This window comes from Fundulus heteroclitus, chromosome 9, assembly GCF_011125445.2.
Source record: "Fundulus heteroclitus isolate FHET01 chromosome 9, MU-UCD_Fhet_4.1, whole genome shotgun sequence".
Taxonomy (NCBI): domain Eukaryota; kingdom Metazoa; phylum Chordata; class Actinopteri; order Cyprinodontiformes; family Fundulidae; genus Fundulus; species Fundulus heteroclitus.
Window position 1 is genome coordinate 36,643,610 of NC_046369.1, and position 11,806 is coordinate 36,655,415.

The window sequence follows — 11,806 nt, forward strand, 5'->3', positions numbered from 1 at the left end:
CAACAATCAACCTATAAAACTATTAATTAATTGTAATTAATAAATCCCCCTCTCAATATTTTGCCATTCTGTAAGTTTTATCATTTGGGGAATCCTAACTGACCTAAAATAGGAAGAGTCTTGTCAGGTATAAAATCTGACATTGGGAAAATAGGACATCTTTCTACACGAAGATCTCCTGGTTTAATATTCAGTTGTGTGTGAGCTAGTGTTTGAGTAATTGCTGTCAGTAACTTAGTGTTCTTCCTCTGTTTTTCTCTCTATAGAAAGTATTCCTGCCCCAGTGGTTCTCTATTGTGCTTTGTCTACTTCCTGTTCTCTAAACCTGCAGCCAGACTCATTAGATTGTCGCTCATAAGGAGCTGCTGGAGATCTCTTCCTGTTAAAAAGGTGTTGGTCCTTTCTACTGTCGCCACATACTTGATCCGGAGGAGAGATTGCTGCAAAATCAATTTGATGCAATTCCCTGGGCTTCCATTGAAATATTTTTACTAGTTGCCATTAAATGTTTAATTAAGTTTGACTTTATTGTACTATAGCAATATTTTCTCTGTCCAGTCATCAACACTTCTAACTATCGGCGTCAACCCGCTCAGTGGAGGTGAGAAACCTCTCAAAGCTTAAAGCAATGCAACAGGAACTCAAGACACTTGATCCAGCGTCTGCTGGTTCCCACAACATTACAGAGCAAGGAAGAATCAGATGTTTATTTTACAAAAAACACACTATGATTATTATAACAAGCAATATTTTCAGTACCCATATTAAAAAAATCTAAATAATGAATATATTGTCCACTGGCTTTAGTAAAAGATTTTAGAGTGAGGATGTAACTGCAGATTGACAGAGACAAGTGGGCGGGTGCATAGAAGGTGTGGAAAGTGTTATTTTCAGTTTCTTGCCCTGGTTTACAACGGCATGTGTCAAGACTTTTGTGTGGTGGGGGCCAAACGAGAGCTGACATCTTCCTCCGGCCTTTTTCCTTGAAAGCTTTCCATTAGCTGGGCCCTGTTCTGAGGGTCCGGAGGCCCTGAACAGCATGAGTTCAAACAGCGGGGTTTGAAGGGGTGGGCTGGAGGGGTGGGGGGGGGGGGGGGGGGGGGGGGGGGCTACAGATTTGATGAAAGGCCAGAAGGCTGTCCACTCATTTAAAGACATGTTTAGCCGCTTCATTTAGCATCACATATCACTGCACTATTTGGATGTGAGCTGTCACTCAGGAACCAAAAAGACCCCCCCCCCCCCCCCCCCCCCGCCCATTCAGGGCTGGTTCTACAGAAACAACATGTCGTCACTCCTATGACTTCAGCTGCTTTTACTTCGCTGGCCTGGTTTTGCCTTCTATCTGAGCCCTTGTCTAATAACATATGAATCCTGTAGGTGACATTAAAAGGTTCTTCTGGGTAAACGGCTTCATAACAACAGCTTCCTGAATCTTTTTTTTTTTTTGGGAGAAGACATGAAAAGAGATCCTGCAGAGAAAAGTGACAGCTATGAGAGTTGTGCAGCCTTTTAGCGAGCTGATGATGTAGTTCAGTCAGACTGATGAGAGTTTGAGATGAGGGAAGGAGGAGAATGCATGAAGGTGACTTGGTAGTACAATGTGTTTAATAAGGGTGTAACATACTAACCTGACAACAGCCAGCTGCATGTATCGCTCCGCCTAGCTCCACTCACATACATCTGGGACACCGCCATAGGAATTGCCTTTACTGAAGGCTGGGCCTTATCAAAACTCCTTGCATATGATTGGATAAGCCACTTGTCTGTCATCTTTATCGACGTGCTATTTCAACCACTCACACCGAAGCTAACCCGTGACGCTGATGAGATCGACGCCGGAAAAAAAAAACCTTTTTTTTTTTTTTTTTATGTGTTTGCGGCTCTAGTGCAGGGTTTCCCGCAGCGCTATCTTGGCGAGGCGGCCGCGGAAAACGTGTCGTCCACCCCCCCCTCCGCTCCGCGAGCCGGTCCGCGGAAAACGTGTCGTCCACCCCCCCCCCCCCCCCCCCCCGGTCCGCGGAGAAAAAGTCATCCACCCCCCCCCGCGCGAGTCGGTCCGCCTCGCATAAGCAAATTCCTGCGGGAAACACTCTAGTGGCACACCTTTTATTGACAGTGAGCTGACAGGAAGAGAGGGAAGACAGGCGGCAAAGCGCCGCGGGTCGGAGTCGATCCCGGGCTGACCGCGTTGAGGACTAATAGGCTTCCCAATATGGTTAGCGCTAACCGCTAACCGCTCCGGGGCGTGTCCGCGTACGCGCCCCGGAAAACAAAACTTGCCAAATCCGGTCGGGAGAAGGGCGAAAACATGGTTTCCACCAACAAAAGCCTTCAGAGCCGTTCTCTGATGTTCTTTTAATGAAACAATATTAGGTAGATTGGACAACACGGAAGAAATAGCAGCATCAATGCTAACGCTTGCTCCTCGATGCGAGCCGCCATTGTTGTTGGAATCTCACGGTGGCTTCTCCACTACGTCACATCCATGAAACACCCGCCCTGCGTCCTGATTGGCCAGACCAAAAATTTGGTTGGGGAAATCATTTTCAATGAGCCGTGTCCCAGATGTATGTGAGTGGAGCTAGGCGGAGCGATACATGCAGCTGGCTGTTGTCAGGTTAGTAACATACTGGGCTAAGATGATTTGGATTTCAAACTCTGATTTAGTTAGAAAATTAATATCTGTTTCTAATGCAGCTCGTCTTCACAGTGAAGAAAGCCACAAAAGCTTCAGACAAAAAGCAAAGAAAGGCATGGAAAAAAGGAGGTACGGCTCATCTTAAATCAAAAGCATGTTTTAAAATGTTTGTATTTAGATACTGGGAGCATCTAGAGAGAATTTTCATATTTCATAAACTGGTAACTGGGTGTTAAATGAGAAGGTTATATAAATGATAAAAACAACAAAGTGTGTGTTAAACCTTACTGCTTTTAGAGTTATTTTATATATATATATATATATATATATATATATATATATATATATATATATATATATATATATATATATATATATATATATATATATATATAAACAAGTCTAAATCTTCACTTCAAGTTTAAACCACTTCAACGGTACATCTTAGTTTATTCATATGAGTACTGTACATGGTATGCATTTCACATCTTTAAGCACTTTTTTCAACCAGCTGACTCTGAGCTTAGATATAACAAAACACACCACCGCTGCTGCAGCACCATATTATGGAGACGGTGATCTTTTAAATTAGATTAGAATAGCAAAGCTTGAATGATTGCTGGGGGAAGAGGTCAGGAGCTCTTGTCAGACAACAGAGGAGACATTGCTTGAAAATCTTTGTGGCTTGTACCACCGCTGGATTCTGGACGATCCTGTCACTGTTTTAGTTTGACAAGTTGAAAAAGATCTGTAAAGGTGTGAAAGTTAAGAGAGGTGACCATCTCATAGAACTGATTTTATTATATGTTCCATGTTGACATTGTTCTGTAATTTTGGGTCTTAATAACATTAGTTTCTCTCTTTTTTAAGTAATCATATGTGGTGTACTGGTGGAAAGACAATCATGACCTGGAAACATGCAGTCAGGTGTTGATATGAAGGTGGACATATACCTGCTGGAGGAATTTTCTTTTATTCATAAGTGCATCTCCAATGTAAAACGTCACTGAAAACATTTCATTCCACTAATTCCGGTAATACATCATACAGATCCATCCCATGCAGAGTGATATAGATCAGGCTTTAGTTTCAAATCCTTTTGATGATCGCAGCCGACAGATAATAAAAACACAAAACTCATATTCACAGAAAAAAATGTAATATTAAAAGTGAAAGAAATTTTTTAGTACAGCGATGTTGGCCCACTGAACAGTTTTTGCATATATCCCTGCATCAGTGCAGCGTGGCATAGAGAGGAGCAGCAAGTGGTTCTGCTGAGGTGTTCAGGAAGCCCAGGTCTCGTTGATAGCACCATTCAGATCATCTGCGTTGGTTCTAGTGTCTCTCATCTTCCTCCTGACAACACATAGACTCTCTAAAAGGTTCTGGTCAGGCCAGTTTCCTTGTCAACGAAGCACAGTGGCACCATGGTCATTGGACAAGGTGTTGTGCTGATTTTGGATTTTCTACAACCCAGTGGACCAACACCAGCAGGTGACATGGCTCCACACACCATCCATGACTGTGAAGACTGCACACTGGACTTCAAACATCCTGAGATCCAAATGAAAGGTAAAATTTACTCTTATCTAAAGAGAGGACATGAGTAAAAGTCCAGTTGCCTTTCTCCTTGGACCAGGTAAGACTCTGACAGAGCCTGACAGAGCCTGTGGTTCTGGAGCAGCCTAACACAAGGAATGTTGAGTTAGGTTATAGTCCATGTTCTGGACACAGCTTAGACTCCAGCTGTTATCCACACCTTGTGAATCCCCACACCCCACCCCTGCAACCATATTTGCATTTTTCAGGTTAACCTAAAAAAATTTTTTCCCGCACAACATTCTTCAAATAAGAAGCGATTAAAAGAAAACAGTTGAATGTAGAATACAGCCTTTCACTAATCAAGCAGTTGTCCACATCTTCACGCGCTGTGTACGACACATTTTATTTGACCTTCCAACTAGATGTAGGATTCCCACAGTTTTCCACTTCTGACTTAGAAAATAACCACAGCATAGGCTTGAGCTGCCTGCTGGTACTGACAGAAAGACAGCAACATCATCAATAAGCCAATAAAATGAGGACTGGATCATTTCCGTACCCTTCACTATAATCAACTTGATTTTAAAACAAAACAGTGTGAGACTATAATAGACTCAAAACAAAAACCACGAGTCAGTATGGTGTTGCCAAAATGTCCGCCATGTAGGAACATGCGTTATGATACAGGAAACGTTAATGCTTCTGTCAGGATAACAGAGAAAACCTCTTTCTGCCTATATTATCTATGCAAAATGAACAACAGATTTGTGCGTACAGCGCTGTGAGATATAGCTCTGTGAGAGAGTCCTAACAAGGTCTGATTGTAGCTATGAATCTTTCTAAAAAATTCATAAGATCCATTTCACAAATGACCAAGCCAAGCATGTGCCTGGATCTAAACGGCGGAGAGAGAGAGAGACCGGCGAGGAAGATCTATAAGGGGAGCCCGCAGCCGGGGAAACGCTACAAAACGGCAAAGATTTATTCTCAGCCATGATCAAATATTTATGCTGAGGCATTCAAGTAAAGTTACTTTTTGTGTTCTGATTTAATGAATGATTTGAGCAGTGGCAGTGCTGGGAGGCACAGATGTTGGATGTGCTGAAGCCTGCTCTAATGCCCATCCAGGGGTCTGTGTGGTCATGTGTCAGACTGCAGCAGGATCAAAGCACGCAGGAGTGGACGGTAAGTACCTCCGCAGCCCCAGAGGTCTGCACCGGACCACGGCCCGCAGGAACCAGTCAGATTGCAGGACTTTTTCCAAAATCTCACGTGTGTCCATCACTCTTACGATTAAGTTCTATTGCGATGTGCACAAGAGGGTGGATATAGAACAGAGGATAAAGGATAAATCAACATAAGGGAGATTACCTTCAAATATTTGATTTTGAGTGAAGGAAATTCATTTCCCCCAAGTTATTGCTGCAACTGTAAACAAAACAATCCCCTAAACAAATCCTTCATGATAGGATTCAGGTAGAAGTCTATAGTACAATAAAGTCAAACTTAATTAAACATTTAATGGCAACTAGTAAAATATTTCAATGGAAGCCCAGGGAATTGCTTAAAATTGATTTTGCAGCAATCTCTCCTCCGGATCAAGTATGTGGCGACAGTAGAAAGTTCATTAAAAAGTTTTACCATTACTACTATTAACAGGAATAATAATAATAACAACAACAATAATAATAATAATTCAATATTTACTCAGGAGAAGTCTTCAATTACAATCACACAAGAATTAGAATGTGATTAACCAGACGGATCTGCGGCGCTGTTCAGGTCCGTTAAGATGAAAGGAGATGCCTTTAAAGCATCCAGCCGACCCGGTTTCTCTTGTTCTTAATATCAAGTTCCAATAAGTTGCCAATCACCCCATTAGGGACGAGCCAGTCAACAACAGGCCTGTGTCTGATTGGACTGATCCAAAATGACAAAGCCAGAGTCAAAGGAAACGGATCCTGGCAGTGCAGTGACTCCCCTATTCTCCCTCTGGCATCCTCTGAAACTTTAATGAGCTCAAGCTGAATCTGATCTGGCCTCCTTTGCTCTGGATTTTACCTCCAGTCTGATGTGTCTACCCGCTCCTAAACTCGCTTAATCCCGTCTAGATAAACGCGGAGAACACGCAGTCTGGTCGAGAAAGCCAGGTCGATTCATTTCTCAAGCTCGCCAAAGAAATAAACACTGTTTATTGACCCTAGCAGAAAAAAAGGGAGCAAAGGAAGACTGCGGATCGGACGGTCTGACAGGAAGCTGTGAGTGGGCAGAAAGTGCCAGGAGACATCTGTGGCAGGTGACACAGAAATTGTAACACTTGAGCGAACACTTAAATGGATAAAAGGAGTCTAAAAAAAAAAGCTAAAAGCCTCCATCAGTTTCAACAAGACATCGGTACCAGAAACACAGTGTGTCAGCATCTTAAACACCGGCAAGGAGAGAAGATGACAAAATCATTCTGACAGCCAGTTCACATGTAACATCTCCGATTCATCCACCTTGGGGAGTTGCTGGGCAGCTTCCCTCCGCTGCTGGCTGGCTGGGGCAGGGGGGGGGCAGGCCCCCGTGTGTTATAGCAGAGGGAGCCAGGACATCCTCTGCTTATTGATCAGATTATGACAGGGTGACAGTCTCTACAGCCTGGAGAAACAGCCGGCGAGCAGCAGTTATCTGTGTCTATCGAGGTGTCTGCTCTCTGCTTATTGATTGGGAACAACTTGACATTGGGAAGAAATTCCGATTTACAAAAGGTTGAGCGGGCATCGATGGAGTCTGCACGGGCGCTAAAGGGAGTATGGATCTATGGGAGCAGCTCCCCCAGCGCCGCCTGACATCAGGCAGACGCTCCAGCGTCCAGGCCCGCCCTTTGTGTCACCTTGGGAGCTTTCAGCTCAAAGTACAACGGTGGATAAAGTAGCTTTGCAGCGTGTTGAGAGATGTGAAAAGAGCTGGGCTACATTACCTCGGCAGTCTTTGGCAGAGTACAGACAGATGTTGGCTAAACACACGCACACACCCAGAGCGCACCGGTACGGCCCCTCCCTGCGGCTGCTTGCCACAGGGGCAAAGCTTTTACAAAAAGGGGCCAGGGTCAAGACTCTCCCTGGTGAGCGCAGCGTCTCCATTAGCTCTTAGTTTAGCCGGGTACCCTTCCCCTCCTTAAGATATTCACCCTCCTGGCTCAACTTCCACCCTGGTCCCACTGGTGAGAGAAAGAAAAGGCAACACAAGAGAAAACATCTCATTCTAATCCTGAGTTTTAGGGATGGAAACCTGCGCTGTATGTTGATCCATATCCTAACCATATGACAGTGTTTATTTTTTAGAGCATTTTTAAAACATTTCCATCTCCAGGTATTGTAGATACGGCTGAAACCAGACATGTACTGTTGTGTGAGGGTGTACCAAAGGGTTTCTATTTGCGAGATATCAGAATGAGGGACAATTTCTTAGATATTTGTTTTTTTCTTCAAATTCAGAAGTCTGCATACACTGAGCCTATTGTACCTTTAAACAATCTGGGAAAGACCAGATGATAATACCATGGCTTTGTAACCATCTGATTTTTAATTATGAACATTTAAGTTAATTGGAAACACATCTGGGTGTATTTTAAGGGAACACCTCAAACACACTGCTTCCTTGTGTGATATGATTAAAAATGAAAAGAACTCTACTTTATCTCATTTTATTGAGATAAAGTACATAAAGTTCATCTCATTCTCTAATATTTACTGTGATGTCCTTTGTGACATTCTGATATTTAGCGGTAGCAAAACGGTGTGGCGGTGCGGCGTGAGGAGCGGGCTGAGAGATATTTTACAAAATCTAAAGCAAATCAGCAGGAGCGAGGCCAACAACTCTGATCAAGGATCAAACAATTCAGTAAGGATTCATTAAAGAGTAAAAAAAAATCCCAAAGCAAATCTGGACTGTTTAATAGTCAGAAAATCAGGTTTATCTTTATGGCCCAGAAAGCAGCAGCGCTCCTACAGCGGGGCCCGGGGTGGGGGGGAGGCCCTGAACACGGCGGCTTTTCCTGATGAGCCCAGCAGGAGAGCAGAGGTTCTGGGCCGACAGCAGAGCTTGCAGCAGTCTGGACGGGTCTCCAGAGGAAGCCACCTGGATAAATAGTTCACTTAAAACCTTGTGCTTTCTAAGAGGTCACCAAGGAAATACAGCATGGAGAGGGAAAATGGAGCGGCAGTCTCAGAGGGTTCACCAGACTGGTCCATAAATACTGCAACAGTTTGCTACCCACGGAAATGAGCCAGGCAATCCTTTTCATCTGTGTGATCCAACAGCAAAAACACAAACAAGTGTCCATTCACAGTCTGGGTTTTACATGTAAACCTTTTATGGGATTTATTCGCTACCATTTAACACCCAGACCATAGTAAGACAGCCTGTGAGTTCTTCTAACGTCTTTAGATTCAGTCTGACAATGCTGAAAATGTCACACAATGCGACTGAAATAGCCGAGGAAAAACATCCCACCCAGGTGTTTCACATCAGGCACACATGACTGGAACAGCATTACTCAGCATGTTGTGGCCTGTTTGATGTTCTCCTTAAGGTGGAAGAGAGACTGAACACCATGGGGACATCCTAAGAGCTGTAGGTAGGAAGACCAGAGCAACCTGGGAGTCTGATCACAGATTTAAACAGTTTTTAAATCAATTTACTGTGAAAAATAATCAACAAGAGAGAAACTTTCATGCCAAATACCGACATGCCCAGGTCTGGCCGTCCAAGCTAGCCCTCAGGGGGAAGGTGCTTGTAGGCCTCCAAAAACCCCTAACCAGTCATCCAGGGACCTACTGCAGGATCTCACTGCTGCTGCTGAGAAAGCGACTGCACAAGTTTTACTTTCATGGGAGGGCTGCAACGTGTGAACCTTTGCTTTCTAAGAAAACCTGGAAGCCCAACCAGAAGTTTAATTCCAGGGAAAGAATCTCATATCAGCTGTGAAACACGGAGGGGGAAGTGTCATGATTTGCATCATGAGTTTATCGTTAGTCTGGGGAAGCTTGGAACAGGAAATCCTCAAGCATCATAGTCTAAAATGAGGAGTGGGTCAAACCAGGGGTGGCGTGTCCAAACCTTTTTTACAAATAAGACCTATTTTAGTCAAGATCTTTGGTTCATTGAGTAAAACAATGCTGATTTCTGTTGTATAAGTGTAAAATCTGAACATATCTCCACAAAGAACTGAGTCTTTAAGGGGTGCCCTAGGTTTACTAAACTGATCCATCTTCTCTTTCCATTGCCATGTTCCAATATACAGTGTTTCTGTTTGCTTAACTCAAAAAAAAAACCTTCATGAATTTTTCCATTGTTGGTATCTTTGTTGTTAAAGTTTATTCAACTCCACAGATTTATTTAACATGAATACCTTAGTTATCATCCAAGTACTGCATTCAGGATTCAATCAGGAACAATTTGATCAGAGCTACTGTAATAATCCTAATAGTAAAATAATATTACTGTAAAGAGTTGTATGTGTTGTTACGAGTAGTATGAAGATCAAAAGTTTTGTTGTTATAGAAGATAAAAGTCTGAAATAATACCATCATCATAAGGAGATTTAAAGTCAATAATAAACAAAAATGTAATATATAGATGAAAACAGGTCACAACAAAATGAATTATCAAATTAGTCAATTATCATTCATTGTTTTCTGCTGCTTTTCCCCAGATTAAAAAAAAACCCTTTCTGTATATAATGTCTTGTTAAATTCAGTTGTGTTGGAAGAATGGAAGTGAGAATGCAGTCATGGTGGTGTAGTGCAGTAAAAGTACATGTCTGACTGCATGCTGCCGGTGGATGCTGTTTATTTGACTCTTTCCCACTCCAGTGGCGCGGTGTCAAAACAAAACCTCATCAGCCTGCAATTAGGAAGAAGAAAATGCTGGACAAACACGGAGAGAGAGGCAGTGTGTGTTGTATTTGCTCGGAGGCCTTTGTCTAGCGCTTTCATCAAACGGCAATACAGAGGACAAACCTGAGCGGCAGATGTCGGCTAAATCCGACCGTTCAAACATGCTTCTCCGCCCTATTCATCCCAAATCAGGACTTGAGCTGCTCCTTTGCTGACGCTGTCATGACGGAGCAGGAAGTCAGTGATTGTACTTCTGTTGTATTGCACACTCACGCACACATGCACAAAGGAACAGAGGATCCAAACCCACGAGCCCTCCGGTTGGACCACACGCTGTCACGAAGCGGTCATGTGCCAGTCTGTCACAGCTGCTGCCTCTCAGCGGCGTAGAAAGGCCCGGAGCATCCTACGTACGCCAATGATTGATGAACTTCATATGCAGTCAAATTCCAATATTAACAGTTTTTATGCAAAAAGTTGGAAATCTGATAAGGGAATCATTGTAGAAGCACAGGTTAGGATGCAATGCTGCAATCCAACTAAACTACTCTAAAAGCTTTTTTAAAAAGGACACGATCCAACCTAGGCCTACAGCAGATGAAATGCTATGCAAATGATAATCTGAAAAGTGTGGCATGCACATTTCACCCCCCCCCCCCCCCACACACACACACACAATTAAGTATGCTGTAAAAAAAAGCCCTTTTCCAGCCTTTTATAATTACAGCTGTGAGTCTTCTGTAGTGTCTCTACCAGCGCTGCTCATCTAGAGACTGAAGTTTACGTCCATTCTTCTTTGCAAAACAGCTCCATCTCAGTCAGATTGGATACACTGCAAAAACAGAACTAAAAATAAGTAAAATGCTCTTAAAATGTGTGTATGTTTCCTTGATTTGAGTAGGTAAATAAGATGATCTGCCAATAGAACAATTTATCTCCATCATCTTATTTCAAGTGCAGTATATCTAATTGTCTTATTTTAGGGGTCAAAATACTCATTCCATTGGCAGATATTCTTATTTACCTGCTCAAATCTAGGACAAAAACACACATTTTAAGAACATTTTACTTATTTTTAGATCCGTTTTTGCAGTGTAGGGGGCATCGATGAACATCTGTTAAGTCTTGCCACCATTTCTTGTGGGGTTTAGGTTTTCGCTTCGATTAGAGCATTTGTCCACATAAATAGGCCGCGCTCTATATAGTTATTTTCTCTTCAGCCGTAGGTTTTACATGTAAGCTGAAGGGTCACATCTTTGCAGGTTCACAGTTATGCCATTATCTTTCCATCTTCAAATAATCGGTTGATCAGAGCTGTGTGAGATGTTTAAAGCTTGGGATGTTATTTTAGAACCCGACCCAGCTCTGAACTTCTCCACAGCTTCCTCCCTGACCTGTCAGCTGTGTTCCTTGGTCTTTATGATGATATTTGTTCTCTCATGTTCTCTAACAAATCTCTGATGCCAGAAACAGAGCAGCTCCATTTATACTAAGATGATGTTACTTATGGTTGTACTCTACTTACTAAACAGATGACCTTTGAAACCGGCCTTGCATAATCAGATTTCCCCAAATTCCCCAGAAGCAATGTTCCTTTATGTTTTTTTTTTTGTCTGTTCATGTTTGTCACACTGTTACAGAAACACAAGCAAAAGATCAACTAAAGGTATAGCATCACGCCTGGCCTGATACCTGTCACTGCTGGCTGGTTCGTTATGGTCTTATTCTACAATGAGAGGTT